The sequence below is a fragment of the Cervus elaphus genome, chromosome 13 (assembly GCF_910594005.1).
Source record: "Cervus elaphus chromosome 13, mCerEla1.1, whole genome shotgun sequence".
Lineage (NCBI taxonomy): Eukaryota > Metazoa > Chordata > Mammalia > Artiodactyla > Cervidae > Cervus > Cervus elaphus.
Window position 1 is genome coordinate 43,227,542 of NC_057827.1, and position 26,442 is coordinate 43,253,983.

Consider the following 26,442-nt stretch of genomic DNA (forward strand, 5'->3'; position numbering starts at 1 on the left):
CTAATTACTATTATCTAGATCATAAGATACTATATAAAATCTTTTAAATTACTAAAAGTAAGTAGATATGGTTCCCTAGGATGTCATTTTTTAATGAACAGAGCAAAGTAACAAGCTTAACCGTTTTATTTACAAGGGAAGCTTTTTACAGTTTTGAAATTTCATACAGCAAGCTTTATCAAGCTCTATCAAGTATGACAGGGAAGAAACGTAACAATAAAAAATGATCTATTAAAAGAAATTCTAGACGATAGATAGTTTGATCTTCTGAATCAATTTCTGCCTTTCTCGGGTGTCACTGAAGTTTCAATGCTACAAGGAAACCTTGGCTTTTCCAATTCCTTTCTAGCTTTCTAACCATGAAAGATTACTGTAAAAACTGGGAGAAGGTCTGCCCTGCTTGTTTGAGGAACTTCATCCTAACCCTCTGCATAAAAGTATGCAGAGCCCCCTGACAATGCAAAAGACTTCCAGACACAGCTCCACCCAGCATCTTTACCTGCTGACTAGTTTGTGAGCCGACTGCTGGTTTGTGAGTCCCGACAGTGGATTTAATCATGATCCACTTGCCCTAAAGTCAAACAAAATCAACAGCAGCTAGGACTCTATAAATAAATCACAAAAAACACAAAGTTCAGCCTGCAATGTCCTCATGAAGTAAAATAAATTTTGTATGGGATGAGTGAGGAAGGTCTTTTCCTGTTAGATGCTCAAGTTCAACCATAGATTTATGTGGCCAAGTACAGCCTTTGACAAAGTGCATAACCAAGAATTTGCTTACTTTTTTCACTTAATTTAATGTTAATACTTCCATGTCCTTAGAAACAGATCTCTTCCATTCCACCTTCTATTAAATAATATTTCCTGGTAATGAAGTACCAAAATTTATTTGGTTATTGAGCACTTATTATAATGGATTTCTAATTGGTTGCAAAAAACCTTGAAAGAGTATTTCTACACGCAAAAGTATTAACTAAAGGATGTATTGCTAGAAGCAGAATAGGTTGGTCAGTGAGTTTATTTTGTAAGGATATTAAAAGGAACTACCAAGTTACCACCAAAATAAGTTTACCATTTTGTTTTCCAACCAACAGTACATGAGGTTGCATATTCCTCTCAAGCATTACCTGTACTGGACATTGTGGAGCGTCTAAGTTTTGAGAATCTGCTAGGTGAAGACTATATTATATTAATCTGCATTTCTTTGATTAAAAATGCGAAAGAAATCTGTTGCATTTCTATACACTAACAACAAAAGAACAGAAAGAGAAATTCAAGAAGCAATTCCATTTACATTGCATCAAAAAGCATAAAATACCTAGGAATAAACCTACCTAAGGAGACAAAGACCTATACTTCAAAAACTGTAAGATGCTGATGAAAGAAATTGAAGACATAAACAGATGAAAAGATATGCCATCTTCATGGGCTAGAGGAATCAATATTGTCAAAATGGCTATACTACCAAAGGGAACCTACAGATACAATGCAACCCCTATCAAATTATCAATGGCATTTTTCATTGAACTAGAACAAAAAAAGAAATCTCAAAATTTGTATGGAGATACAAAAGACCCTGAAGAGCCAAAGCAATCTTGAAAAAGAAAAACAAAGTTGGAGGAATCAGGCTCCCTGACTTCAGACTATACTACAAAGCTACAGCCATCAAAACAGTATGGTTCTGGCACAAAAATAGAAATACAGATCAGTGGAACAGGACAGAAAACCCAGACATTAGCCCATGCACCTATGGTCAATTAATCTATGACAAAAGAGACAAGAATACACAATGTTGGAAAGATAGCCTCTTCAATAAATGGTGCTGAGAAAACTGGACAGGCACATGTAAAAAGTGAAATTAGATCATTCTTTAACTCCATACACAAAAATAGGCTCAAACTGAATTAAAGACCTAAATGTGAGACTGGATACAATAAAATTCCTAGAGGAAAACATGGACAGAACACTCTCTGACATAAATCACAGCAATATCTTTATCAATTCATCTCCCAGAAAAATGGAAAAACAAACAAAAGTAAACAAATATGACCTACTTAAAAGCTTTTGCACAGCAAAGAAAACAATAAACAAAATGAAAAGACAACCCACAGACTGGGAGAAAATAATTATAAACGATGTGAACAGCAAGGGGTTAGTCTCCAAAATTCACAAACAGCTTATGATGCTCAACAGTATCAAAACAAACAGCCCACTCAAAAAATGGGCAGAAGACCTGAAGAGAGATTTTCCCAAAGAGGACATACAGATGTCCAATAGGCACATGAAAAGATGTTTAACATCACTAGTCATTAGAGAAATGCAAATCAAATCTACAGTCTCACCTCACATCAGTCAAAATGGCTATCATCAAAAAATCCACAAACAACAAATGCTGGAGAGGGTGTGGAGAGAAAGGGCCCCTCCTACACTGTTTGTGGGAATGTAAATTGGTACAGCCACGATGGAGAACAGTATGGAATTTCCTTAAAACATTAACAATAGAGCTACCATATGACCCTTCAATCCCACTCCTGGGCATATATCTGGAGAAAAGCATGATCTGAAAGGATACATGCACCCCAATGTTCACTACAGCACTCTTTACAATAGTCAAGACATGGAAGCAACTTTATCCAATCAACAGATGACAAGATAAAGAATATGTGGTACATATATACAATGGACTATTACCCAACCATTAAAAAGAATGAAATAAGGCCATTTGCAGCAACAGAGATGGATCTAGAGAGTGTCATACTCTGTGAAGTAAATCAGACACTGGATGAGAAATATCATATGACATCCTTTATGTATGGAATCTAAAAAAGAAATGATACAAATGAACTTACTTGCAAAACAGAAAGAGACTCACAGACTTGGAAAACAAACTTATGATTGTAGGGCGGGACAGAGGGTGGCAAAAGGGATAGTTAGGGAATTTGGAACTTTCATGTACACTCTGCTATATTCAAAATGGATGACCAATAAGGACCTATTGTATAGCACATGGAACTCTACACAATGCTATGTGGCAGCCTGGATGGGAGGGGGATTTTGGGGAGAATAGATACATGTATGTGTGGCTGAGTCCCTTCACTGCTCATCTGAAATTACCATAACACTGTAAATAGGCTATACTCCAATGCAAAATAAAATGTTTAAAGTCTGAAAAAAAATGAGCTCGGTCATCATTTCAAATGTTTATTAATAGTCTCCTACTTGTATTCATGTACTTTTAGTTCTTTTGTGACTTGTCTAGGTCTTTTCATACTTTTCCCTTGATTAATTTCACTTGTGATATCTGAAGGAGCTCTACAAAAATACAAACTCTCAATCCTTTGTCTATTATGGCAGAACATTCACTGATTCTTGTATTAGTGTTTTATATTTATGGCTTTTTAAATTATTCAGAAGTTAAATATTTTAATAAGTTTGAATTTGATAACAACTTCCCTTATGGATTTAGAGTACCATGTCACACTTTAGAAGGCTTTACCTACAATTTATAGATTTGCTTCTTTGCTTTTGACTAGTTTAGAATTTATTTTCTAAGCGGATATCCAATTGTTCCAACATCACCTATTGTATAATCTACTTTTTTTCTATTTAATCAAAATTATATTAATTTTTTCTATACAAATATGTTTCTTCTTGATTATATTTTTCTACTTATTTGCCTATCTATAAGTTAAAATCACACCATTTTAATTATTTAGATGTATAGAATGTTTTGATACCTGGAAGAATAAGTACCCTGCCCCTCTATTATAATTTTCTTTTACAAGGCATTTCATAATTTTATTATGAAAACTTGTAAGCCTGAAGAAAAAACAATACAGGAAACTTTCATTCCCAACACCAGATTCAAAAAGTATCAGGATTTTGTGACATTTGCTTTACAACTACTCAATTCTTTTTTTTTTAAACCTCTGCTGCAGTACTTAAAAGCAGATTCCACACATTTCATAATTACAGTTGAAGTATTCTTGAGCATATTTCTTAAAATAAAAAAATGACATTTTCATACATAAGAGGAGAAGGAAATGGCAACCCACTCCAGTACTCTTGCTTAGAGAATCCTGTGGACAGAGGAGCCTGGTGGGCTGCTGTCCACAGACTCGGACACGACTGACGCGACTTAGCATGCATGCATGCATTGGAGAAGGAGATGGCAACCCACTCCAGTGTTCCTGCCCGGAGACTCCCAGGGACGGAGGAGTCGGACACGACTGAAGAGACTTAGCAGCAGCAGCAGCAGCAGCATACATAAGAACAAATGCTATAATAACATCTAAATGAAACTAACAACAGCTACATTTCTTCATTATTTTCATTCCACAAACAAACATCACCAATAGTTTCAAGATTGCTTTTTACAATTGATTAATCTGAAGAGGTCCAAACAAGTTCAATACATCACACGTGGTTGAAAAATTCTCTTGTCGAGGGCAGATCCCCCTCCTCTTCCTTTCCTTCCTTCTTCTCTTTCTCCCTTCTTTCACACCACTGACAGGCTGAAGAAGCCTAACTGCTTCTACATCTTGTTTCCTCATTTAACTTACTCTTCTTTATCGCATGTTGCTTATTAAGAAAAGTTAGCTCTGGAGGCTTGGTTGGATTCAGGTTCAACTCTGTTGGCAAGAACACTTTATGCTCATGTCATAGTTAATTTTTATTAATTTATTTTTTAATTGAAAGATAATTGTTTTACAGAATTTTTTTGTTTTCTGTCAAATCAGCAATCCCACTCCTAGGCATGTACCCTGAGGAAACCATGTCATAGTTAATTTTTATATGGCAACTTGGCTAGGCCATAGTACCCAGATAGTTGAGCCAACATTTATTTTAGATGTTTCTTATAAAGGCATTTTAAAGGTGAAACTAACATTAACATCAGTAGACTCTGAGTAGAGCAGATTACTCTTCATAATGTAAGTGGGCCTCATCCAACCAGCTGAAGGCCTTAAAGGAAAATAAAGACCTCCCCTGAGGAAAACAATTCTGCTCGCAGACTGCCTTCAGACTTCAGTTGAAATATCTCCTCTTCCGGGTCTCCAGCCTGCTGGCCTGGCTTGAAGATTTTAGACTTGGCAGTCTCAATTACATGAACCAATTCCTTAAAATAAATCAATCTCTTTCCATCTCTCTTTTTATATCTATTGGTTATGTTTCCCTAGAGAACCCTGTCTGTATAGTTCAGTACAATGTATTTCAGTTTGCATAACAGCTGGAGACTCACAATATCTGGTTGCCCTACTTGAGTTTTGCCGATTGACGAATACATTAAAGTGATGACAGCCTGCTTTTTCCACTTTTTGGTTCCCCACCAAAATTTCACTAATGCAGAGGCTCTCACAATGTGGTCCTCAGACCAGCAGCAGCATCACTTGGAAACTTATTAGAAATGTATGTTCTTGGCCATATGGCCATGCCTTAAATGTACTAAATCAAAGATACTGGGGGTGAAGCCCAACAATTTTTTTTTTTAAACAAGTTCCCTGGGAGATTTTGAAGCACACTAAAATTTTTAGAACCAATGCCATAGTGGTTTCATCCATTGGTGAACATTTCCTGAATCAATTATCTCATTAGAGGCTGCAAAATAATGATTTTAATTCTAACATTCATTCTATCCTGTTAGTTGGAAAATTTATATAAAGAATATCTTTTTCTCATAGTGGTGCTATTTGGCTGTTTTGCAATGCAGTTTGTATAGGGAAGGCAAAATAAATTCTTAATTTTTTCCTTTTACTTGCTATTATTTTCAATAATTAATTAGCACTCTATTTCCAGTAGTGTTCAATAAGTATCTGCTTTTCTTTTTCACTGTTTTAAATATCATGAGCTCACAGATTTGTATTTATTCAATGTTTCCATCAATTTGACTTATTTCTTTTTGATGCTTAAATTGTGACACCTTTACTCAATGGGAGACTCTTCATGTTGGCTCCTGTATCTTTTTGACAAGACTCACTAGGTTTTGATGACTTCTTTACTTCCTGGCACAACAAAATATCACAGGCTCATCTTGTATATTTCCTGTCTTAAATATAAATTCTCCAACCTTCTGAGAATCACATAAGAAGGCCATAATCTGAATAGGCATATTCTTGCACATTTTCCCTTCCAATTCAGCTTTTTTAGATTAAATTAGTCTTTTAAACATTACAAATAATGTTTAGACTGCAATGAACACATGGTTACTCTAGGAGGAATGGAAATATTTATTTTATTGATACTTCCTATCTAGGAATATGAAACTATCTCTTTTGCTCTTCTTTTAATGTCTTCTAGCAATGTATAGTAGTTTTCTTTTAGAGGCATTAATATTTCTAAGGTACAATTCTACGTACTTTATGGATTTTCCTCACAATTTATGATTTATTATCTCACCTTATTTTAAACACTAATCACTCAAAGAATTTTTCAGCTAAATTCCTTAGACTTAACTATTAGAGAATGAATTGGTTTTTTTTTTTTTTTCATTTTTATTAGTTGGAGGCTAATTACTTTACAATATTGTAGTGGTTTTTGTCATACATCGATATGAATCAGCCATGGATTTACATGTATTCCCCATCCTGATCCCCCCTCCCACCTCCCTCTCCACCCGATCCCTCTGGGTCTTCCCAGTGCACCAGCCCCAAGCACTTGTCTCATGCATCCAACCTGGGCTGGTGATCTGTTTCACCCTTGAGAGTATGCATGTTTCGATGCTGTTCTCTCTAAACATTCCACCCTCGCCTTCTCCCACAGAGTCCAAAAGTCTGTTCTGTACATCTGTGTCTCTTTTTCTGTTTTGCTAGTTTTGTTTTTAATATTTATTTACAAATTGTTTTACATATGTCATTAGCTAAGACCTCTTGTGCAATACTTAATAATGATGCATTCAGTTAGCCTACTGTGTTTCATTCCAGACTTTTATGAAAATGATTTCCTTTTATTCCATTGTTACATGGTATGCTTGATACAGGTTCCTTAAAATGTGTTTTATAAAGTTAAGGAAGTTTATCTTTATTTCTAACTTGCTAGATTTATTGCAAAAAAGGATGCAAAGCTTTTCTAGTACTTGTTAAGCTGATCGTATCATTTTTCTCTTTCAAACTATTAACATAAATTACATTAATAAATCTTTAGAAAGCATATACAATCCTTCATTCTTAAAAATGATACAGAGTATCCTCTTTAATCTTTGGCAATTCCCTTATTTTACTGTGCCTTTTACATGCTTTTGAGTGGAATTATGAACTCATTATTTCCAAATATTCTTGTATTATAATAAATCAATTAAAAAATATATATTTTCTTCTTGAGACTGCACTGACAATATCCTGAAAGTACATGATATACAGTGCTCTCTATCATTCATTTCCAAATAGTCTATCGTTTCATTGCTTGCTTTCTTTAACTTTTATTTCTAGTGTAATATTCTAAAATTTCCAAGTTGATAAATTTTGTTTGTCCTTTAGATTTTTATTTTACCTTACTGCACTAAGGTTATATTGGAACATAGCCTGGCTGGTTTCTACTTGGAGGATTTATTAAGATTTTCTTTGCTATGTGGTCAATCCCTGATTTTTTTCCCCACAGGTTTTTGATCATCCTTTGCCTGTGCTTTCTCTTAAGCTACTTCATCTCCATTTACTGATTCCCAGCTCAAGAAGCTATCATTTAAATCCAGAAGTCTGCCATCACCTTCCATGCAAAAATGATGATAATGTTTATGACTGCGTCTTTAAGACTGGACTAAAGTTAATGTCTCCTTTTTATTTTCTGCCTATCATCTGTCAAGAAATCTACTTCATCTCTGTGAAGCCCCCCACTATATCAAGTATGCTAATTAAGTTTTGTCACCACTGCTTTGGTATGCAGATCATGCAGAGTGCTGCATGTGAATCATCATACTCAACTGGATTTGAGGGAATTTCCAGTGCTCTTAACTGAAATTAGTATATAAATATCTATGAGCTCTAATACATAAAACAAAGATAGAGTGAGAAAGAAAAAATAAATACCTTTTAAACACCACTGGAAATAATTAGAGTACCAATTATTGTACACACACATGTACATAAATATGCACGCACAGACTCACACACAATTCAGTCCATTCAATTTTTGTCCTGTCAAAGCTAAAGATACAATATTATTCCATCACTAATATCGTATCACTGCATTAACATGTATAAGTTAAGAAAAAAAGAAGGCTTTGCATTGGCAAGAATGGCAAATCTCTGTTGCAAAAGGATCAAAGCACATTGTACTTCAGAACTACAAGGTGCTACAGTCAAATCCTCTGAATTTTATTAACAGGTTATCCTTAGAAGAGGATAATTTCAATAATGCAATCTCAAAACAATACTTAAGTATTTCCCTTAAGTATTTCCCAGAATAAAGCTTATTTCCAACTTCTTGCCTCTTTAATCCTTATATTCTAAAGATCATAAGAAATTAAAAGTTCTTAGAGCAACTGAAATTGTTTATGAAAGACCCCCATGGTATTTCCTTATACACTAATACCTTCCTTAATCCTCTCTTCACCAAACCTTTATTCTCTAGGTGAACACAAAAGTCAACTCTCTTATCTTTATTTCTTCTTTTATATTTCATCTACTTTCTGTCTCTAAAACTGTGCCTATTGTAGACATTTCATATAAATGAAATTTCATATAAACCATGCAATATGCCACACTCCCATCTAGTTTCTTTCATTTAGGATGATGGCTTCAAAGTTCATTTAAGATACAGCATGTATAGCACTTCATTCATTTTTATGACTATGTATAATATCCTATGAATGGATATACCACTTTGTGCTTATCTATTCGTCATTTAATGAAATTTTTGTTTTCTATTTTTTGGCTTTGGTGAATAATGCTGTTATGAATAACTGTGTACAAGACTTTGCAGGAACTAGTTTTCTCTTGGGTTTATGCCTAGGAGCAGAATTGCTGGGAAATTCTGAGGAACTGCTAAATTCTTTTCCAGTGCAGCTGCACCATTTTACATTTTCATTAGCAAAACATGAAGGTTCCAATTTTTCTACATCTTTGTAGAAAATGTGTTACTGCCTGTTTGATTATGGCCATTCTAGTGGGTACGAAGTGTTACCTCACATGGCTGTGGTTTGCATTTCCCTAAAGACAGATGATGTTGAGCATCTTTTCATGTGCTTATTGGTCATTTATGTAACCTCTTTGAAATTTCTACTCAAATTTTTGCCCATTTTAAAAATTTGATTCCCCCATGTCCTTTTAAGCCTTTTAACTTCAATTGAGGCTCGTTTGAGCCTATTAACATTAATGAAAACTTACTCTACTTGTTCACTAACGAGTGCTTTTTAGGAACACTGTTGTTAGGCGCTATTCAAGTTATGAATTAAAAAAAAAACCTCACACAAATACTCATTTGAAAAGTTTCATTTTGGGTTGACAAGTAATAATGCTAATGTTCTAAACTGATTATCATCTGTATCATATTTAAATCCAAATCTGACCCAAGTGCCTATGATGATAATCAGTGCAGAAGTTTAATATAGTCAACAATAATTATTTAGTGAACACTTATTGCCATACGGTACACAAGGCTCTGAAGATAATAAAACAAAAGAAAAAAGTTAAAATGTGTTAAGAAGTTGACAGCAGTCTCATATAATCTTTACCAACAGTTCTATAATATTACTAAATTTAAAATTAGATAACCATGGCCCCCTTACTCAGAGTAGCATTTACTTTAAAACCAATAAACATGTTCTAAACAGAGTATTAATCAAAGGAGCACCTGAGAGGAAGAGTTGATTAACCCAAATCTGGTGTTTCAGGTATGATTTCCAGGAGGAACATGCATATGCCAAGTCATAACAGATGAAGAGAAGTTGGCCAGGCCAGTCAAAAGAGAATGGAGAGGCATATGAAAAGCACAGGTTGTAAGGCTATTAGGTACAAAGGGGCACTGGAAGTAAGACAAGATATTATAAACCAGGGAAGAAATGAAAGAATTTCCATATATATGTCTATATTCTCGAGTGGGTAGGGAGCGCAATAGCGGGCTATGTGGCTGGAGAAACAAGCAGAAGGCAAATCACAGTTTTCTAAGACACGTAGGAGGATTTATCCTTGTACTACTGAAGGGTATTATAGAGAAGAATGGCATGATCCAGTTTAGGCTTTAGAATTTATTAGGGTTGTGTGATGGAAGAGAATGGATGAGAGGGGACAAGATTAGAGGCAAGGGAACCAATTGGGAAACTATTCTGATGATACAGGTGGGCAACTATTGTGACCTGAACAAGAAAACAGTAAGAGATGCAGATACTTAGTAAAAGGTAATGTCCACAGAACTTGCCAATTTATTATATTCATCCATTCATTTATTCAACTTACATTTATTGTGCTTACTAGGTGTCAGGCTCTGTTCTAGGCAGTGGGGATAAAACAAAGAAAGAAATTGTACCTGTAAAGTGAAAAATTAAAACAAACCTAGAATAGAGGAGACTTTAGGGGATCAAATATTTAAAGGATAACATTAAAATGTGTAATTAGGAGTATTTTGCAAGTCTTCAGTAGGGAAATTTAAATAATTTAGAGAGTTGAGGTAACTACTAGGGTTTGATCTGGCAAGTCTTTGTTTTAGTGACTATTGCTATGTGAAAGTGAAAGTGTTAGTCACTCAGTCATGTCTGACTCTTTGAGACCTCATGGGCCTTAGCCTCTCAAGCTCTTCTGTCCATGGAGTCCTCCTGGCAATAATACTGGAGTGGGTAGCCACTCCCTTCTCCAGGGGATCTTCCAGATCCAGGGATCGAACCCAGGTCTCTTGCACTGCAGGCAGATTCTTTACCATCTGAGCTACCAGAGAAGCCAGATTATTGTTGCAAATATGTAAATATTTGAAATTTCTTTAAGTATTTCAAAATTTATATGGTGGTCATGATGTCAAACATATTTTAGCTTTCTGTCCTTAACTATTAGTCTCAGTAAGATAAAGACATAAAGTATATTTGTATAATGTTTATTTTATAAAAACTATAGGTCTTTAAACTGAGGTAAAGCTACAATAACTTCTTTTACAGCAAGATAATAAACATTTATATATTTATTCCAAGATATGTATTTACACAACTTAACCTTTCCTGTAGTATTAATGTGTCAAGTTTCTTCAAATTGCACTACAATACTTGAAAAAAATGCTATTAAGCAAAGTTTCTTTTTATGGTAAATTCAGATCTAAAGATGACAGGATCCTTACCCACTGATTAGCACCTGCTACAGAAGCAGACTGTTATAGAATAAAGTCCAAGAAAGTTAGTTTATTCAGTATACAGGGTTTGATTTATCATTTTCACTACTAAGGAATTTAAGGAAGAGATGTATTTTATTCTCCCAAATTAAGGTGAAAAAAATCTCAAAAGTGTAAAAAATATTTTACAGTTTTCTCTGGCTAAGAACCATACCTACTTAACCATCTCAGAAGAATTCCAATTTAAAAGTTATAAAATATGACCATATAAAACAATAAATGCAAGGAGATGATTAACTTAAATTCAGGACCAAAGAAAGGGATCCAGTTAGGGAAGAGGCGCCCAAAGCTTTTCATGTTTATGGTATTTCTCTAACTCTTCGGTGATATGGGTGGTATAGTAGATAGAGTTCTCTTCAGAGAAAAAGAATCAACAGAATATAGATATCTATATCTGTACTTATAACCGTTACCATATGCATGTGTGCATGCTCAGTCATGTCTGACTCTGCAATCCCATGGACTGCAGCCTATGGGTTGCATAGGACTGCAGGCTCCTATGTCTGTGAGATTATCCCACCAAGAATACTGGAGTGGGTTGCCATTTCCTCCTCCAAGGGATCTTCTTGATTCAAGGATTGAACCCACATCTCCTGCACTGCGGGCGGATTTTTCAAACTGAGCCACCAAGGAAGCCCCATCTATATCCATCTCTATTATCTATACATACAAAGAGAGTACTGGCTCACACAATTATAGGGGCTAACAAGTCCCAAGATTTCAATAAGCAAACTGGAGAGCCAATGATGTAGTTCCAATCCAGTTCCAATCTAAAGGCAGGAGAAGACCAATGTCTCAGCTCAAACATGGTTGGATAGACTATCCCCTCCTGCCCTGCATTTTTGCTCTAATCAGGACTACACCGGATTAGATGAGGCCAACTCACCCCAGGGAGAGCAATAAACTTTACTCAGTCTATTGACTTACATTTTAATCTCATCCAGAATAATCTCACCCTTATAGACACACCTCCTATCACGTTTAACCAAATATATGGGCACCCATGGCCCATTCAAATTGACATATAAAATTAATCATCATGGTTCACTATACTGGTATTCAGAATTATCTTTTTAAAGTATAAATATTTATGTGTATGTGTATGCTCTTTATATGTTTAATAGGAAAAGCTGAACTCAAAGATATTACTATGACAGGTGACACTGGAACATGTGTTATCTAATGTATTAATTGTAAAACAAATAGATAAAAACCTAAAACTGGGTTTTGAATAAAAGGAAGAAGAAACAAATCTCACAGTCACCAAGGTCATGAAAAACAAGGGAAGTCTGAGACACTGGAGCAGACCATATGAGACTGGCAGAAATGTAACAACTGATGCAGTGTGATGCTCTGGACTCGGTCCTGTAGCAGAAACAGGACATTACTGGGAAAATGCTGCTAAGTTCAAACCACTGACCAATGTTGATTTCTCAGTTTTGATAAATGTACTAGGACAATGTAAGATGATAACATTAGAGGAAAGTAAACACGGGTGAGGTAAACTTTCTGTACTGTCTTTGCAACTTTTCTGTATTTCTATTCAAAAAATAAAAAATTTAGGTAAAAACCTATCAGGCTTGACAACTGAGTCAGTCGCTAGGGTGGTATCATTTAAGGAGGTCAGTCTGATTTTCAAGCAGAAAAGAGGCACTGATGCTCATCTCACTAGTTCTGAGTGTTAAGTACTCCAGGAGACCAAAAATAGATTTCAGACATTAGCGACAGCAAACCAAGACCTCTGCTCAGCACTAAATGTCTTAAAAGCATAAAATCAGCAAGAGTGGAGATTTACACATGAGATAATCCGGAGGTTGCTGCTAAGCTTGTAGGACAACAAGATGAATCTATTTGGCTGGATAGGTAAACATTACACATTTGTTCTCAGGGAAAAGCTTGTATATCAAGGATAGAGAATGAAACAAACATTCTTCATTAAAATTGTCACAATAATTGTTATAACAACATGTCATATGGTCTAGTGTCTTTCAACTTTGGAATTATCCAAGCATTTTAAGTCCTAAACCAAAATTAAATTTGCCTTTCAAATTGAGATCCATTTATGAAGGCTTAAGTTGCCAAGCAAAGCATATCAATTATGAACAAGTAGTTGCAGAGTGAATACTAAATGTCTGATGAGCTTACTGTTATATGTATTTCTGAAGAACTATAATATATTGTCCCTGTTCTTTAATATTACTAATCTTATTGGATACATAGATAAATGCTTATCAAGCACACTCATGTTAGCAAACTCGTGACTTGCTCTGGCATTGCTTTTCATGCCCCAATCCACAGAAAGTAATTTTTTATAGGTTAATTCTCAAAATGTAAGTGGTTTTTTTTAACTGCTCAAAATTCACATGGTGAGAGGTCTCACATGAGGGCAACATAACATATAACCAAATGAATTCAACTTAGACCTTTACTGATATGAATGTCAAAGTGCTGCAGCAAATCAATTTCAAACTATCCAACTTGAGTTTTGTAATGATTACGTCTAGTCACTGTGAAACAAGTTGCTTGTGGATGGAGTGCTCCATACCAGAGCTTTTTTATTTCCTCATCTACATCATTCCTAAATAATCTGACTGTGGATAAATAGGGATATAGGGGTAGTTTTTTCTTTACATTTTTTCAGCATCACAGGATTACTATGTGAAGAAAAATCTTTTTTTCTCATCTTTATTTTTTAACATAGGACCAACTGCTTGTTCTCATCAAGAATTCTCCACACAGCTCTACGTTATCACATTCTAAGGATTAACAAGAACCTCAAAAAAATTCTTGGGGAAAATAAAATTAGAATAAGATGAGACCCAGAGTTAGCCAGAAATTCTTCATTTTCTAGGAACCAAAATGCTGAAATTGCTTCATAAAATGAAAAAACAGGAATTTGGAGTTTGACTCAAATCCCAATTCTTGTATTAAAGTGTATGTAGGAAAAGCGATACTTGGTATATTTGTGTGTTGACTTCTTTTTGAAATCAATACTGGTAAGAGGCTATAGATGTCTTTAAAAGACTTAGAAAAGTGGAGGTACAAATACATTCTGGTGTAGTACTGCTCTTTTCTTTCCATTTTATTCCTCCATACTGGCATAATGAATAGTCTGTTGCTGTTTAAGACTTAAAACAGCTGCATTTCTAATTCTGGCAGATTATGAGGGATTTTTATATGGGCTGCATGTTAAAAGCAAATAAATGACATGCCAACCAGCAAAATAAGAGTGCTGGGCAGATGGTAGCACGGCTGAGTTACTGAATTGAAGTGCTATGTGCTACCAATCATGGAACATCAAAAAGAGATATTTGGCAGCTTTTCAAGTGAAGCCTAATCCTTTACCTCAAGCAAAAATAATTTATGTGTCCACAAGATCTTCAGATAGCCATTCAGTAGCCATTCTCCAATTGGCCTTTTTAACACAGGCAGCCTTCGATGACTTTATTTCACAGATTTTGATGGTATATACAATTCTGTCCTTCCTTCCTTCCTTTCCTCCTCTAGGTTCTCCTGTGACTATGCGTGTGCATGTGTGTGTGTGCATGCGTGTGTGTGTGTGTGTGTGTGTGTGTTGAGAGACAAAGTGAGAGAAGGGATATGGAAACAGTGTATATTATAATTTCTCCTACTTCTAAGGGGATTATCTTGGAAGAAGTCAAAAAGGCTTTTCAATATATTATTACAGTGAAAAAGAATCTACCCATATAAGATCATGAGATAATACTGATCAATATTAATCTTCATAGGTCCATCTTGATCAATACATTTTAAAAAATGCATTTAGAATGTTACCATGTAAATTCTTACAAATCCAGAGATGACTTTCCAGAGAATAAACAGATGGGCACTATATCAAAGAATGGTTTGGCCTTCAAAATCAGGACTTTCTCTATTCAAGGCATCTTATGAAGTATGAGATAAAAGCTATATAACTTTTTAAATAAATATTTTAGAATTTACATTCTTAATTAAATGCTGTCCTTTCTAACGTGGATAAGATCCACTGTTAACCCGACATTTCACTGTATTTTGTATGTTTTTATAAACCACTATAAATAAACATTGAGAATGTGTGAAATAAAGAAATGAAATTATTAAAATACTATACAAATAGTCTATATACTATACCATGATGCTTCCTTTCTGACCTATTTCTTTTCTACTATCTACTTTTCGTATGTCCTTCCTTCCTAAGATGATTTTACATGATCTGGATGTCTTAGATAATGTGTTAGTTACTGTACATTATCATCATAGTCAAGCCTTAGTCTGAAAGCACACAAACACTAAATAGCTTTTCCAATGCCACAGCTATTAAATGGGCTGATGGGAACTGGATTCAGGCAGTTTGGTACCAGAATCTGTGCTTTTAACCAGAGTTAATACTAGGATATTCTGTGTAGAACAAAATGAAATAAGATAAAGAGATCAAGAAGCCCTGAGGCAAGTGAATATTATGCCAAATAAAAGAATTCATATAGTGGAAGTGATGTAGTACTGACTTGTACCATAAAGGTGGCCCATGAACTCAGATTTGAGAGGCCAAGGCTAAAGCAAGAAGGAAAATTAGAGTCCTAAAAGCAATATTATTCACAAAATAGAGCTGCCTTTAATATTGAAGTCTGAGGAATTTATCCAATAAAGAAGTCACAGGATGATACAGTAGAAAATTTCTCTCATTTGGTAAAAATATGCTACCACAATTTTCAGTTGTCTTATTTATAACACCTCTCAATATGCCATATCAAATAATATTTCAGTTGAAAGTGTTTTTGCATTGTGTGTGTGTGTGTATGTACAAAGTGTTTCAGAGTCTTAGTAAAATTTCATTTATCTATCTAGCTGCTCTGTCCAAGAGAACTTTTTTTGATTGTCAAAATCTTCCATATCAATACGGCAGTCATTAGCCAACATGCCTATTAAACACTTGAAATAGTCAGTGTGACCGAGGAAATAGGTTTTAATTTTAGTTTAGTTCTATTCAACAGAAATTATCCACACACAGCGGCTACAACACTGGACAGGGCAGAGCCAGAGCCCTGGTGGGATGCATATCCCTCAGCCGATTCTCTTGACTACAATTTCATATTTTTATAACAGATGGACAAAATAAAAACTCAAATGCTTCTATTTCCTAGTTTGAGCCCAAGCACAAGAATTTTGTGTTATTTACCTCAGAAGAAAACTAACCATTTTTTCAAAGTTACTGACTCAAAAAGAATCCGTACCATCTCTGTTTAGAACTGATCCAAGAACATATGTGGGCTTCCCTGGTAGCTCAGCTGGTAAAGAATCTGCCTGCAATGAAGGAGACTCCGGTTTGATTCCTGGCTGGGGAAGATCCCCTGAAGAAGGGATCGGCTACCCACTCCAGTATTCCTGGGCTTCCCCAGTGGCTCAGATGGTAAAGAATCAGCATGCAATACAGGAGAGACCTGGGTTTGATCCCTGGTTTGGGAAGATCCCCTGAAGGAGGGCATGGCAACCCACTCTAGTATTCTTGCCTGGAGTATCCCCATGCACAGAGGAGCCTGGCAGGCTACAGTCCATGGGGTTGCAAAGAGTTGGACATGACTGAGTGACTAAGCACACATATGCACAAGAACATACTTATTTACAAGATACTATTATTGCCTAAAATATTTTTTCTATTATGGTCAGATCCTGTAACTCATCTATTTTAGTATCTCTGATGCGTCAAAGTTTTTGGTTTTGGGTTGGAATGTGATTTTTGGAAATAAGCTCCAAATAATTCTGAGTTAAATCTGGTAAATAAGAAATTAATGAGATATTTTATATGCTTTATAAGCCAATTATAAAGACAAAATTAACGTAAAAAGACAAAAAGAGCAAGAACATCTCATTATGTCTTCTACAACAGAAGGATTCTAAACACGCAAGTCTTCTGAGATCCTGTTACATCATTGAGGTGCTAACACGGTAAGATTTATATACACTAGATCAATCTCCACCCCAAGAAGCAATTATAAGGAATTTTTGGTTACACAGAGGCCAGGAAATATAGAGTTTAAAAAACTCCTTTGTGTGGCTTTCACTATCCATGTGTTCTTTTCCTGTTTATCTGGATGACTTACTATACTGTCCTCAGTTACAGACGTAGTAGATGAGAAGAGAGGAAAAAGCATGATTTCTGGCTGGATATTCACTTGCCAAATGGTAAAGAACTATGCCCTAGGTTAGTTCTGTGTGAGCAGAGGGGCTTGATATGTCCTGCTCTGAAAACCACAGTATGTACAGGGTTAGAGTCTCTGTGGAGATTGAGACTCCAGTTTTGGAGAGCATGACTCAGCTTTTCTATAGATCTCGCCGGCTGACCCTTAGGCACAGACAGCTGTTCTGCTGGATGGATAAAGCCATAGAGCTTCAGTGTGAGGAGAGGAAGGAGGAGGGGGAGCAGCAGGCAAGGTCAGCCAGCACCTCAGGATATCACTCCTTATTCCTTCCAGACTCTGTAACAGAAAGCAGAGCCCATGGCCAGCTCCAGGGTCACCTCTCTGAGCTCTAACACCAGGAGGTATGGAGCACTGAGGCACCAGATGAAGAAATGACAGTAAACTGATGAAGGAAAGTGAGATTAATATGGAGGGGGAGTGCATGAAAAAGAAGTGACTACAAAACAGGTTTTAGATGGAAAGCAAGGATATCTGTAAGAAAAGAGCAATGTGTGGGAAAGCTGATTCAAGCAAGAATGAACGGCCGTTGACAGTAAATGAGCTTACTTGGTCACAGAGATGAGCCATAATCCAGCAGTTGCAAAAATTAGATAAGAAATGAATTAGGTCTCATTTTACATGAGAAATGTTGTGAAAGACATTGCAATGCTTTGAAGGAAGAACTGAATTTCTAAAATAATTTCCAAAACATAATTAGCTTTTAAGAATATATAGAAGATAACAAGAAATCAGAAAAAAGGGACTAGTCATATGATAATATTGAGCTTACTAACAGATTAGGCCAAGAAGGGTCAACAGTAAGTGCTGAAATTCAATTCCAACAGAACAACAGCAATTTCGGATATCTTACATGGAGCAACTATTTAACCATTTGTTTGTTGGTCTGTTCATTTTCTTATTTTAAGTATGTATTTACTTACTAAACAGATAGCCATTGATTGTATGTCATATGTTAGATCATGAGGATTCAATATCAAAATAAACGGTTCCTGTTTCAAATAATGTGTAGCCCAGTGGGGTGGAGAGGGGCACGAAGAAAGAAAACTTCACATGTGCCAGGCATCTTGTGAAACGTCTTCTATGTATTTTCATGAAATCTAGAACCCAACCCCATATTGGAGACACTGCTATTGCTATTCGACAGGTGATAAAACCTGGGTTCGATCCCTGGAGGAGGGCATGGTCAACCCATTCCAGTTCTCTTGCCTGGAGAATCCCCACGGGAAGAGAAGCCTGGCAGGCAACAGTCCATGGGGTGGCAAAGAGTCAGACATGACCAAGCAACTAAGTACAGCACACAGAAGACTCAAGAGGAATGAGGTGACTTGCCAAACACTACGTAAGAAATAAATGGCAGCTCTAGGGCTTAAACTACAATCTTTGATTAGAAGTCCACTATTTATCAAATTGAAGTTATGTGGACACTACAAAAGAAATATCCATATTTCTGAAAGAATATATGTAAAGCACTTAACAACAGTGCCAAACACATCATAAATGCTATATGTCCTTATATCACTAATCTATTTCTTAAAGAACAACATGGGGAAGAAACATTATTTATTCAAAACTGTGTTAACCTGAGAGTTTAGGATTAATGTATACACATTACTATATATAAAACAGAAAACCGACAAGGACCTATTTTATAGCTATGGAACTATACTCAATATTTGTAGTAACCTATAAGGGAAAAGAGGATGAGATGGCTGGATGGCATCACCGACTTGATGGACATGAGTTTGAGTAAACTCTGGGAGTTGGTGATGGACAGGGAGGCATGGCGTGCTGTGATTCATGGGGTCGCAAAGAGTTGGACACGACTGAGCGACTGAACTGAACTGATAAGGGAAAAGAATATGAAAAAAATGTATATATGTATAACTGAATCACTTTGCTGTATACTTGAAGCATAACATTGTAAATCAACAATACTTCATTAAAAAATTAAACAGAAATATAATGCAGGGAAAATGCAACATATGTATGAAATTTTCAAATGAAGATTCTTCAAAAAACGTTTGTCTTTAGGGTTTGTCTTATGCCCCATGTGACCTGGGGAGAATGTCTTCTCTTTAACTTGAAATTAAGGATAGTTAGGTTACAAAAAGATAGAGAAGCAATGTACTCTTATACTGTATCTCCTTGGAGAATCCACCACAGCAAAGGACAAATAATTGAGAAAACCATCAAAGTAAGGGAGGAGTGCTCTGAGGCCTCATCTTGCCATGAGGTCACAAGTAAGAAAGGGTGGGAAATCCGACAGTCTGCTCTTTGCATTCACTTTTCAGTGAAAATGGTTAAGGGTATCACAATGAGACCCAAACCAGGTTTATTTGAAAGCTAAGAATGGAAGAGAATTAATAATGCTAATAAATAGAAATGCTGAAGACACAGTTAACATAAACCATACTTAGAAGAAAACAGTAATGACCTATAATCTTTTTTTTTTAATGACCTATAATCTTATATTTCAGGGTTTCCACTGTTACAAAACCACCTGCACAGACAACTGCAACTAAATTTGGACAGGAATTGAGACCACGTAGCCTGGCAGAGTTAGATACTCCAGAACAATTACAAAAAAATATAAGCTGAGTAGTAAAGGCCGGGACTTTTACAATTTAATTACCGAAGCAGTATTAGGGTTGGGGAGGTGCTTCCTATGATTAATTCTGCCTTATTAAAAGCAAACAAACAAGCTTATGTCTATATAATGTATTCCTGGATAAATAATAATGCAGCGACCTAAAACATCACTCTCAAGGTTTATTCCTTCCATCCCTATTTCAGAGAGGGAACATACTAAGGAATGTACTATATCTGAGGGAAATAGATATTACTGGCAAAGCACCATATAAATCAATAATTGACACTTACTATAAAATAAAGGACTAGCTAAAATTTTGTTACCATACATTTTTTTTTTCTGGCTTATGGTTTAGACAATGAATCTTACTAACAGAAAACCATGCTCATAAGGTTCCCTTAAATATACTGATCCTAAGACACTATTTCAATTTTGATCAGAACTAAGAAATTCTATGAATGGATTCTATTTAAACAAGGGCACAGTTACTTTTTATTTCATATTTTGTATCATAACTCTACAGAGAAGCGCCTCCAGAATTTTCTTAACCTGATCAAAATTTGTACGTTTATTAAGTATCTGTTTTTATGAGGAAGAGGGAAAATAGTGGCCCTGTGATAAAGATTATGTCAATAGAACTTGTAGCTAGTTCATTGCTGGTTTTGTTGTTAAAATATCATCAGTGTTTCCCTGAAATATAAACTTACTATAGTAGGAATTCTTTGAACAGATTCTCAAGAACTCCTGTTTACTGGCCCAAGTTCAAAGGGCTAACTTGAAGCAGTATGAAGAGTTCAGTCACTTAGATTCAAGCTCTGGTTGATACTACCCCTACTCACTGCAGGATATGGGCAAGTTAAAATTTATATTCCATAGCTTTTAAGGTATCTGATTTCACTATGTCACAAAGTCATTACAAAGGAAACATCAGTGCTTATGTAAATTGCTTCAAAAGCCTATGCTACCATGTAAACAAAAATTTATTGCTTCTTAACTCCTGCTTTCCCATGGTTCAAACATTGCTCTCTGTGAGAGAGCAGTGGCCTGTATAGAGAGAATGAATATCCCCTCTCACATCACTGGTCCACGGGCATGACCCAGAGGAGTACTTCCCATGTGAACTGCTGAATACAAGACTCACCAGAGTAGGGGGAAAAATATTTTGTGATACAATGAACTTGAGAAGTGATCTTGGAGAATTATCTTTCCATGCACCAAAGTTCTGAAGAGTCCTGCAGTAAATAATTCTTTAAACATTGCTTAAAACAACATTTCTCAAAGTAATGAAAGAACAGGATTTCCTTCTGTGGTATGTTTAACAACCATGAACATCATGGGGAAAGGCCACTTAAGAGACTGAGGAGAGCAATCAAAATGGCTAACATCAACTCTGCTGCTGCTAAGCACAGAAATTCTCTAAAGTGCTTTACATACATTAATTTATCTTAATTTTTATAACAACCATACAATGTAGGTACTATTGTTTTCCCCATTTTATAGATGAGGAAACTGGACCACAGAATCATTTAATGTCTTAGCAAAGATGTTAAGTGGTGAGTACCATACATTCACACTATAAACCCAGATAATCTGGCCCTGGAAACTGTACCCAATGCTTAGGCATACTGCTTTACTTGCAGACTGAATAAAACATGGGATCTATGTTTTATCATCACTGTATGATACTTTCCTCCAGAATAAGCTCCTTTTTAGATAAAAACAAAAACAATAAACAGAATCTCTGAATCCCAGAGGTTGACTTTTCTGGTGGTTCAGATGGTGAAGAATCTGCCTGCAAAGCAGAAGAACCAGGTTCAATCCTTTGGTTGGGAAGACTCTCAGGAGAAAGGAATGGCTACCCACTCCAGTATTCTTGGGCTTCCCTGGTGGCCCAGACGGTAGAGTCTGCAGTGTGGAAGACCCGGATTTGATCCCTAGGTAAGGAAGTTCCCCTGGAGAAGGAAACGGCAACCCACTCCAGTATTCTTGCCTGTAAAATCCCATGGACGGAGGAGGTTGGCAGGCCACAGTCCATAGGGTTGCAAAGAGCCAGACACAACTGACCGACTTCACCTTGCCTGGAGAATTCCATGGACAGAGGATCCTGGAGGGTCCCAGTTCACGGGGTCGCAGAGTTGGACAGGACTGAGCACTAACATACACACACATACAACTTGTACAAAATCATGAAGGAAGTTAATGGTACTATTCGGCCATAAAATCAGTTCTTCAGCCCCTCAGGGCAATCCCCAAACCATTTGGCAGATGCGCTAACCAATGTATGAGGACAAGACTTTGGAAGATGAAAAGGAAATGAGATCGTGCTAAGCAACTGTAGCTCTCCTTGGTGTCCCCTTCCTTTTCTCATCTCCTTCATGAACTATACCCAAATGGTTACTACATCTATTTTACTTTTAAACTATACCTTGATCTCTACCTCATTTCCAGCTCTTTTGAAACTGCCCAAGAATAGGTCCAAATCCTTCTAACTGGGCTACAGCACTAGCTTTCCAAGGAAGCTCCCATCCCTAAATAGTTGGGAACAAATAACCACATGTATAAACAACACTTTGCAAAGGTATAAATAATACAGGATAATCTACTGTGAAGGGTAATGAAAATTTCCCAGAAAAAATATGGATTTTTACTGTTAATAAAAGAAAGAAAGACTTCATATTTAGCTCTAAGACTTTAAAACTGTGATTTTATTTGGTAAGTTCTTATAGTCCTTGTCTATTTTCTATTTAATCACCTACAAGATAGATACATACACACAAATACACAATTATTAGAATCAAGTCCAAACAAAACAAAGCAAAAAGAGCTGAGTCATATGAACGCAGTCCTGTTATTAATATGCTTGACTATGGCTGAATTACCAGGCTTCAATAGAGATTCATCGTCAAGAAGACTTCAGATAAATTCCATTAACTTTATTTTATAGCTCAGTACCATAGACTTGAACTTGACTTTGCCTTTAGTAAAAGAAATTTCCATTTGCAGTGTTCTTACTTCACAACAATAACAACAGACAAAGAAAGTTTGCCAGCTCTGGGAGTGTATATGGTGGGGAACTTCCATGGAGTTGTTGTTTTTTTTTCTCCTCTATAACCTACCCCCATCCACCCATGAGCAATCTTTTCCTGGCTTACTGGGTATAAAAGCACTAGCTCAACCAAGCCATGTTTTCCAAAATTTAAAAAAAAAAAAAAGAGGGGGGAGCCAGTGAATTAGCCAGGAGCAGTCCAGTTAGTACTAACAGATGAGGAAAGGTCTCAGCAGAAAATGACATAAGCACAAGAAAATTTTTGATGTCGTCTGAAGAGACAAGAGGATTTAACCTTACTGAAAATTAATGCTTTCCATATTTTCTGACATTTTATTGCCATACTATGTCAGAAAATGTTCCTGTTAGTGGAATGTTGATCAAACATGAAAAGAATCAGATTATGTTTATGTGACCACAGAGCAAAATTTAATTTTTCATGAGGAAAAACAGAAAGCTTGGATAAATGAATTTTAACAGTAAAATTATAGTCTCCAGGAGGGAAATTTCCACAGCAAGTTTATGTTCTGGAACTGGTCAAAAGGCCATAGAAGGGATGTCCAGTGTTTGGCTCCACTGCTCCGCTTACCCATTACATTTTGAATGAAGCTGATCCTTAACCCACCTCCAGGAAATGGCATATTTCTCTGGCCAATCATAGCACCCACTTTCTTCAAGGACTGGTTCAGGAATGAGTATGTTTATGAGCTTCCTTGCACCATGACCTGAAGTGTCTTAGTAGCTATCATTTGTCTTGCCTCAAATTATAATGTAATACAATCCTGCCCACATCACAGGCACTAATTCCATGTCAGGGCTGGGTAAATGCATAGCAAGGAGACTTGAAGTTCAGTTTACTTTTGAGGATATATCTAGAAATAATATTTTTACAACAAATAAGTATTTTTACAAAATTGTGTATATGTGATAACTTCTAACGTGATAGCCAATAGCCAATCAAGCAACCCATATATGTTTACTGAGAGCCTCCTTCTAAGGTAACAAAAGGATAGGGAAAGAAGTCTGCAGCACAACAGTAAAGCCAGGTGAAGGACAGAGCTGCCCTGAGCCGTGTTGGCAAGGGATGTGTGTCTGCAGTCATGTGTGGTTCCGGAACAGGGATGGCAAAAAAGGACTGTTAAAGCAATTCAGATTGCAGACGGGTATAGCGGGAACTGCTATGGTATAAGAGAATATCAAGTAGTCAATATTGCATCAAAGTGAGGTAGGACATGAACACAGAGGGCCATGAGCTGTAGGGAAAGAAGAATAAAAGGGGAAATCTAGTCCAAAAATGGTAGAGTTAATGATTAAAAACTACAGTGAAAAGGACAGGGATTGTGTATTTGGTGGCAACTGACAAGTTGGAGGAGGAGTGCCGCCAAGTGGAGATTCTCCGAGTTGGGGCTGCGCCGTCTCGGCGAGGTCAGGGTGGAGGCTGTGCTGCGGGCGATTGACAACAACCAGCAACCGTAAGCAGTGTGGAGGAACACAGGGCTATAGAATGGAGGGGTGGGAGGTTTTAAATAAAAACCATTCTTAATATGTACTGAGAAAAGCAAAATACTGAGCACTAGAGAGGGAGAGGAGGTAGAAGAATATAGCTGCCAAAGAGGTTTACAGGTAAACATAATTGCATGTGTAGGCACACACTGTATATATGCACTATATGTACACACCTGTGTAACACATGCATATGTATGTGAATAATATAAGGGTTAAATGTATCCAGGAAGTGGAACTACCTGAAATGTGAAAAGGGTTCAAAGGTTACAGTTCAGAAGAAGAATCAGATCAGGCTGTTATAAAATGGCTTCTTTTAAATACCAATCAGACAGCTGCTGAGGGAGTAGAAGAGGCTTTCTTGAACCAGGTGATCGGACAGCAAGTGAGGAAAAGGGGCACCTTTAAGCACCCCTCAGCACTGTGGCCAGGGAGACAGGAGAGGTGGGACAGAGAACATCCAGGGCGGGTGACAAAAGAGGTCCTGGGTTTGCATAGATGGAGAGGAAAAGCAGAACACTGTTACATCAGGTCAGCATAGGGCACAGCAAGTCTGGCTCATGGAAGGCATGGGGATAACATGCAAATGGACAGCAGCTTTCCCTGTAAGAACACACACATATAGCTTGCATTCAATCTGTAGGGTGTTACTCTGAGGACTTGACAACAAAAGTAAAATGGGAAGAAAAAGAAATAATTTAGAAATCCAATTCTGAAAATCTTCATATATTTCTGGGCACAGCCACAGGAAAAGGGCTCATAAAACATATTCCTTGCAAAGACGTCTGGCTTTGAGTCTAGTATGAATTATGGTGACAATAGATCTGGTGCATGCTGTCTCTGAATAATTTATTTCAGGCTGCCTCCAGTGTTCAGAAACAGGAAACTTACAGGACAACATGGCTAGGCACTAGTGCTGTGAGGCCAAGTGCAGGGAGCCAATGTCAAAAGAGTCAAAGAAAAATAAAAAAACACAAGCAAGTGATTCCCCCTCTCAAATTTAAAAAAGTGAAAATCTTTCCTTTTTTGGTTTGTTTAGCAACTGGCAAAACTATAAGCAACTGTAAAATTATTATTTTTATCTAGTGAAACAAGCTGTTTTACAGGATCTATCTACCCAATGAAAACGTGTTAATCCCAAGACCACTCACAGTCTCCTATCAAGGAGATCAATACAGACAATGTGAACTGGACTTCATCAAACCAAAGACCAAGTGAATTATAATCAGTGCATCCAAGTACTGGGCTCTGGAACTTGAGGAAATGAAACCTAGAAACATTTTTAAAGTGAACGGATTTCCTTTAAGAAGGCCAGAAGTGAAAAAGGAGCAGTACAATCTGCATTTCTCAATAATGACTCAATTTTAACAAAGATAAACAATAAAAATCTTGACTTCTTTAGAATACTGGACTGATTACTGTTGTTAAGATCCCTGCTACCTGTGTTCTCTGGCATTTTTTTAAAAAGCTAAATTTTTGTGTGTATTGACAGGCAGAGTCCAACCCTAAACAAGAAATAAAAATCTGGGCAGAGGAAATGCAGCTGTTTCTCAGGGAGTGAGTTAGCTAAAGTCGCACAACATGGCCTGACCTGCTGTAACTCCTGAGTTTTGGTTTCCAACTTGGTCTTGGCTAGTAGCTACTGGAGTTTTGACTTGACTAAAGCAACAGTTTCCAACCCTTGGCTTTCAGACACTCAGTACATTTGGGGCCCTGACATCTGTCTTAACTTTACTGTTGGCGAGTGTGTTTTCATTTGCTTTTGCTGTTTCAAGTGACTTAAATAATGAATGAAACTATTCATGTAT

The 26,442-nt window shown here is 36.5% G+C and overlaps 1 protein-coding gene across 3 annotated transcripts in view; it reads right to left on the reverse strand.

Annotated features, from left to right (window-relative positions):
- Positions 1-26,442, reverse strand: part of PRKD1 (protein kinase D1) — a 340,125-nt gene that overhangs the window by 127,881 nt on the left and 185,802 nt on the right. The gene's annotated exons all lie outside the window — the stretch shown is intronic.